Genomic DNA, 7,335 nt, shown 5'->3' on the forward strand with positions numbered 1-7,335 from the left:
CAGTGAACATCACTTTGAAGAAAGTATGAGGCAAAGGAAGTATTCGCTCTGAGTTTTGGGTCCACAGATGTCCTTTCATCACAAATCATGATGAGCAGCCCTGCCCAGCTCTCCAGCGAAACTCATGCAAACTATTATTAGAGAAAGAACTCTTTTAAGTTTCCTAGAAATAGTCCTAAGGGCAAATGGCAAAGGAAGAAACAGCAAATCAAGAGTCTATTGCCAAAGGAAGAGTCTGTGGTTTAGACATGACCAGTTCCTCGTAATCACCCTAAGAGGAGTGGGGTCACTATTAAGCCCCTCCTTTTGGTTATCAGAACACTGAAACAAGGAATTGGGGGACATTGGAATTTCCCCAGGAGTCTTTTCCTATGGAGAAGAAAAGGGCTGATGCAGCCAGAGACGGCATTTGTCTCCCTGAAAGAGACTTCCCAGTTCTGTCAGCCTGTGATGCTACCTGCAGGAGAGACTGAACCCAAGACAATGATGAGTCACTTGTTGTCAGGGACCTCTGGCCATCAACCAGGTACGGCTGCCTCATGTACTCATAAGAAAAGACCCTCATAGAGAGTACACAACTCTGGACCACCCTGCTACCTGCCAAATTCCAGAAACAGACCTGAGGCTTATCTAGGGCGTAGGCTTAAACAACAGAAGGTGGAATGCGAAAGATAAAGTTAGAGTCTGCAGTTAGGTTACCAGAGGACACAGGATGCCCTACCCATCCCACTGACCTTCCGCTCCGCCAGGTTCATCGCAGCTACAGCACATCCCCCATTCCTTCCCCTCCTCCCTTCCCCTATATAAATCCCTTTGGGATGAATAAAGTTGTCGCCTTGATCAGACTCTTGTCTTGGCCTGCGTCCTTGTATTCTCTGCCCCCCATCCTTTCCCTAGGTGTCCACCAGACCCACGATGAGTGTCCTGCAGGTCGGGACAACTTGTGGGCAGAGCTGGGCCTTGACCAGGTCTGCTTAGCTGTGCATAGCATATCTAGTGCTCTGTACTTAAAACTAAGCCTCGTGATAATACTCTAAAGATGGATTTGGGGGTCATTGAGCCCCTTTATGTCTTCTTAGTGTGGCCATAGTGAATAAGTCTCCTCTGTCTGCTTCTCACCATTATTTGTTTCATTAATTGGCCTATTGAGAATGGAAGAACAAACCTGGCTTGTGCACTGCCAGGGCCCATGCCCTGGCGCTAATAACCCTGGCAACACGCCCTCTGTCGTCACACCATACCAACTCTGCTACAGCTACTACAGCTTAGCGTACAAGATCCCCTCCTCCTCCATCCCCAGTAGAAGGATTTTCCTCTCTAGAGGATCAGCGATTAAAGTTTACCATCCCATCTGCATGACTTCTTTTTTTTTTCTTGCCACTATGTGCACTTTTTTTACTCCACTGTGGACAAATGTATGAGGATAACATTTGCTTATTTGTAGGGCCAAGGCTTTAGTCTAGGGGGAGGGCCAGCTTGGACTATGGAGCACAGGGCAGGACTAGAATCCAGACTGTGTTATTCTTTGTGAAAAGGCTTGAAAGACCGTCACAGAGGTGGCAGAGACAATAACGATGCAGTTAACGACCATTGGATTTGGATGATCAGGGAGCCGATGTTCAGGCATTTGGCAGTGGAGGCACAAGCCTGGGCTCCAATCACACCATCCACCATCTTCCTGCCCTGAACTTCATGGAGTAGGCATAGGGAATGATGCTCAAGCAGCAGATGTCCAAGAAGAGAGGGCAGAACAGGGGCCAGACCACGTGGCCAGACACAGAGACCTCTCTGGACATGTTGATCACAGTGGTTCTCCCAATAGCTGAGTTGTTGGGGGTCCCCCAGCTCAATCGCTGCATATTCCTCTTTGATTGTTTCCTAGTTTGAGGGAAGTCATTGGCATTGGTGGCCAAGAAGGCTTGGGAACTATGGCTTATGGTATTGACTCTGGAACGATCACCCCGCCTCCATGACTGCTTGTTAGAGCCAATTCCTATGGGAACATACTAAAGACATGGCTCCCTTCCACTGCTCAGTCCACTTAGGAAAGGGAGGTCCAATCTTGGGCTTGGCATGTGGAAAAGACTGGAGCCCTGTCACTTTAGCAATGACCAGTGCAGTAGTGATCTGTGCCAGATGAGGCAAAATGGGAGGGCCCTTGGAAGCTGCCCTTACCCCTCCACTGAGCACTCTGGAGCAGCAGAGTTCTGTCATCAGTCCTCACCCAGAAGCACAAGACTGGCTGAGAGGATTCTCCTGGAGGAAAAAAAAAAGGGGCATGAAAGAGGGAATTCCTAATCTCCCCAAAAGAATTCACTCATTTGCAACAAAGTTTGGGCAAGTAGGTCCTAAAGAGAAGCTGTGAGTGACAGGGACAGATCAAGGTCCAAGCTAAACCACAAACTGGCTGCTGTGTGGGACAGGAGCTCAGACTACAACAGCTATGAGGAGCCCTCTTGGGAAAATACCAAGTGCTGACCTCACAAACCATTTCTTTAAAGGAGCCATGATTTTATTACATCTGCCGGTAGAGTGATTTATGCACCAGGAAATTGTTAAAAACAGAGAAGCAATCACTTGGTATCTGTGGTCAGAAGAAAGGAAGAAAGCCTTGTAGAACCATTGACTTCCAAGAATGAGTTAGGCAACAGAAGCTGGACTCCCTGATTCTTACTACTGAGAGGTAAAGAGGGAGAGGTGGCATCATTGGTCCAGAATTCCCAAACAAGGATGTTGCTGAGGCAGGGGAGTGGAGGGGGGGTAGGAGAAGGAAGGTAAATGCTTTCAGTCATTATGCTTTCTCTAATATTTTTTATTTTTAATTATGTATATTGGGGTGGTATGGACATGAGTTCAGGTGCCCTCTGGAGCTGGAGTTACTGGTGGTCTTATACTACCCCATATGGATGCTTAGAATCGAACTTGGGTCCTTGGCAAGGGCAGTGCTGGAAAAGAATATTCTTGGTGTCCTATAAAGAAGCACAGGAACAGCAATTGCCAAAGCAATTCTCCACAATGAGCTACTTAGTGAGACCTTGTCTCAAAATAGTAATAATAATAATAATAATAATGAAAAAAACAGGTGAATGTATCATTTTTCTCTTGTACTTCATTGTCATGTCCTTTAAGTGTCCAAAATCCACTATTAACACTGGCAGTAAAAGGCCACATTGAGCAACTGACCTGGAAACAAAACTTAAAATGGTTAAAGACTCTGAAAGTAGAAGGTCAGTTGGTGATAGCTGTTCTTCATCAGTCAGGCATGCCTATTCCTTGACAGCTCTAGCTAGTCTTGAAGATCAAGAAGGAAGCGATGGCAGCCACTAAGAGATTGGTTTTGTTAAAGATGTCCAGACTATCAAAAACTTGAGAGTATCCTTTGTCCAAAACAGAGAATCTTGTAATGACAAGTGTAAATCCATGTCAATAATGCCCTTAAATGTGAATAAATTAAACAACCCAATGAAGACACAGATATTCTGATCACTGAGATTCCACACTATTCAAATCGACCTATAGTTTACTGTAACCCCCATTTAAGTACCCACTGATTTCTCTGTAAAAGTTAACAAGCTTCACATTCCCAACTTCAAAATTTATAGCAAGGGACTGGAGAGATGACTTAGTCAACAAAACATGAGGTAGAAAAGAATAGAAGAGATAACTAATATGGACCTCTGACCTACATACAGGTGCATGTATACACAAGCACACGCGTGCGCGCACACACACACACACACACACACACACTACAAACAGAAAAGGGTTACTGCAAATTAAGAGTGATTAAGAAAGTGTGGTACAGAAAAGGATGAACATATAGATCAGAATAGAAGAATTGAAAGTCCATATAACCTATGAGCAGCAAGATCACCAAGGCCATTCCAAGGCAGAAAAACAGCCATTTTTGAAAACGATCCTGGAGGAAGCAATGATGCTGAGACAATTGGATGGCTACATGCAAATGAATGAAGCTCAAACCTTACCTCCCAACATAAACAAGAAGTAACTCAAAATAAATTGAAATCGAAAATAGTAGAGCTAAGACCATAAAGTTCTTAGCAGAAAACACAAGGCTAAATCTGAATGACTTTGTGTGTATCAAAACTGAAAAACATTTTGTCAAACTAAAGTCATGAAGATTTATCATCACATTTTCTCCTTAGAATCTTGTGGGTATTTGCAATTTTTATCTATTCAGGCAAAGGAGCTGAATACACATTTCTCCAAAAAAAAAAAGTCAATAAGATGGCAAATGAGGACCTGAAAAGACACTTGATATCACTAGTTACCAGTGACAAGCAATCTAAAACCACAATAAAGGCTAGATGTGGTAGTCTTTAATCCAAGAACTCAGAAGGCTGAAGTAGGAGAACTGCAAATTTAAGACCAGCATGTACAACTCTATCTCACAAAATAAATCATCAAATAATAACAATGGAACCCTTAGGTATCACTTCACACAACCAGGCTGGCAACCCTACCTACAAGCTCTTCCCTGATTGAAAATTAAAACAAAACAAAACAAAAACACGAGTAATGGACATCCTATAAGTCATTTTCCCCAAGAGAATGAGGCTTTCTTACATAACCAAGAATATTACAGTGTTTTCTTCCTTCTCAGAATGGCTTCTCTCCCTCAATACTCTTTATTACTCCCCTGCATGCTGGCCCTGGAAGAATGCATTGATATGGGGTCTTCATAGAACATCATCAGACTCTTCTAGCCTTCATGCAATTACTTTCAGCTTTCCTGATGAGATCAATCAAACATCATTTCAATCCCATTTAGAAACAAATGCCATCCCCCAACTTCCTCACCCCCATCCATAGTCCCATGTTGTTTCTCATGCATAATTGATTTCTCTAAAGAATCTCTCTTTTGGACCCGGTTTCAATTCCCAAAACCCATATGGCAGCTCACAACCATCTGTAACTGCTTTTCCAGTGGTCCTACATACTCACACAAGCATATATGCAGGCAAGTTCATGAAATAAAAATAAATAATTTTTGAGCCACCATGTGGTTGCTGGGAATTGAACTCAGGACCTCTGGAAGAGCAGCCAGTGCTTTTAACCACTGAGCCATTTCTCTAGACCCTCCCTGATGATAAGGTGTATGACTACCTTATATGCCATCCTAGAACCTTCATCCAGTGACTGATGGAAGCAGAAACAGATACCCACAGCTAAACACTGAATTGAACTCCTGGAACCCAGTGACAGAGATGGAGGAGTGATGAGCAAAGGGATCAAGACCGTGCTGGTGAAATCCACAAAGACAGCTGACTAGACAATGGGGAGTTCTTGTATCCCAGACTGATGGCTGAGAGGCCAACAGGAGACTGAGCCAGGCTCCATGAATGTAGTGCCAGTGAGGAGGCCTCAGAAATCTCTGGGACCTTGGGTAGCAGATCCAGTTTCACCATGGCGAACGAATGAACTTTGGGAGCCCATGGAGGGATGCTCTCTCAGCCTGGACACATGGGGAAGGGCCTAAGTCCTGCCCTGGATGAAATGACAGACTCTGGAGATTCCCCCCAAGGAGGGCCTCACCCTCCCTGGGGAATGATTGGGGATTGAGTGGGAGACTGGGGGGGACTGGTGGAGGGACAGGGAGGAGGGATGGGAGAGGGAGTTGGGATTGACATATGAAACATGCATGTTTCTAATTTAAATAAAAACATATATTGAGGAAAAATAAATAATTTCTGTAAGAAGAGTTATCTCTTTTACAGGGTGGCATTATACTTTTTTTCAGGTCATGGGCAATTTGGTCTTATGAACTTCTCCATGAAAATGCTAATTCAATATTGTTAAAGAGGTAATTCAACAGTTAAGAGAACTTGCTTCTCTTCCAAAGGACTCAAGTTCAGTTTCCAGCACCCATATTTGATGATTCTAGTTGATCCAGTACCCTTTTCTGGCTTCTGCAGACACTTGAACACATAGAGCATGTACACACACACACAAACACACACACACACACACACACACACACACGAAATGTTGTGATGTATCAATAAAAAGATTTTATTAATCAGCTAGTGTCTACACTCACTGTTCCAGACCTGAGTGCAGTCCAGAGCCTTCCTCAGGGTGGACTTTCAACCACATCTTGGGTTGACACACCTCAGTTAGCAAAGACAGCTAGAAGCAGAACTACAGAAGCCAAAAAGCAAGGCCACTCCATTTAGGACTTTGATGAATTATGTCTTTCATCTCCTTTTTGCTGGTATTGCTGCCTATGTTCTGGGTTCCAAGGTGTGAGTGGTACCTCCATCATGGCTTGGGGCCTGCTAAGGTCTGGGGGCCTGTTACAAAATAAAAATACATTTAAAACAATGCCAAGAATTATAATAACATTCAATTCATTCATTCATTCATTTTTGGCTTCTTGAGATAGAGTCCCCTTAGGCTCACCTGAATTTTCTTTGTAACTCATACTGGTCTTGAATTCATGATCCTCCTGCCTCAGGCTCTGGAGTGCTGGGATTGTAGGCATGTACCACTGTGCTCAGCTGAAAGTTATGTTTTGAAGTATTAAACATTGGTCTTGGTATAAAGGCTTATTTTCTTCCACCTAAAATGTTTATTTTTAATATAAATGAAAGCATTCCAAGAGCCCCTGAAAATATGGTGAGATTCAGGTGCTGGGCTTTTGAGTCCAACTTGTTAAGTTGTTCCTGGTCTTTCTGTCTTTGTGTTCTTAGTCCCCAGCCTGTTCACAAATGATACTCAAGATGCTTATCTTTAATGAAATTAAAACCTCTAGACCCACCTAGTTAAAAAAAAAGTTGTTTATGAATCAAATGAGAAGCCAGGCAGCGGCGGTGAGCACCTTTAATCCCAGCACTTGGGAGGCAGAGACAGACGGGTCTCTGAGTTTGAAGGCAGCCTGATCTACAGAGAACAGCCAGGGCTACATAGAGGAATAAAAATAAGAATTAAACATATGTAAACATATATAAAATAAGAATTAAATATATAAACTGAAAGCTCTAACTGAATGTGGCAGTAGATAGAGGCAGGTGGATTTTTGTGAGTTCAAGGCCAGCCTGGTCCACATAGCAAGTTCCAGGACTGCCAGGATGGCATACAGAAAATTTGCCTCAAAAAGAACAACAAAAATACCCGAGAGTCTAGACAAATAAAAAAATCTGGGGGTGAGAAAAGAGATGTTCACTGGGCACGTGGAATTAGCATTTCTTCCACAGAAGGAAGGGCACCCTGCTGAGGACATCATTAAATTGGAAGCAGAAAAAACCTTTGTCTTCCACAGCATTTTACGGAGGCTCAAGCCTGTGTGGTGCTCACCCTTTAAATCTGGACAGC

The 7,335-nt window shown here is 43.5% G+C and overlaps 1 long non-coding RNA gene across 1 annotated transcript; it reads right to left on the minus strand.

The window, feature by feature from the left end:
* Positions 1–6,012: 6,012 nt before the first annotated feature.
* On the minus strand, positions 6,013–6,519 carry LOC121133421. Its single transcript, XR_005870248.1, has 2 exons — positions 6,424–6,519; positions 6,013–6,314 (listed from the first exon to the last, which is right to left on the minus strand). It is a non-coding gene; the product is annotated as an uncharacterized LOC121133421 (long non-coding RNA).
* Between the last annotated feature and the right edge of the window lie 816 nt (positions 6,520–7,335).

Source organism: Mesocricetus auratus, unplaced genomic scaffold (genome assembly GCF_017639785.1).
Source record: "Mesocricetus auratus isolate SY011 unplaced genomic scaffold, BCM_Maur_2.0 Super-Scaffold_100022, whole genome shotgun sequence".
NCBI classification, from domain to species: domain Eukaryota; kingdom Metazoa; phylum Chordata; class Mammalia; order Rodentia; family Cricetidae; genus Mesocricetus; species Mesocricetus auratus.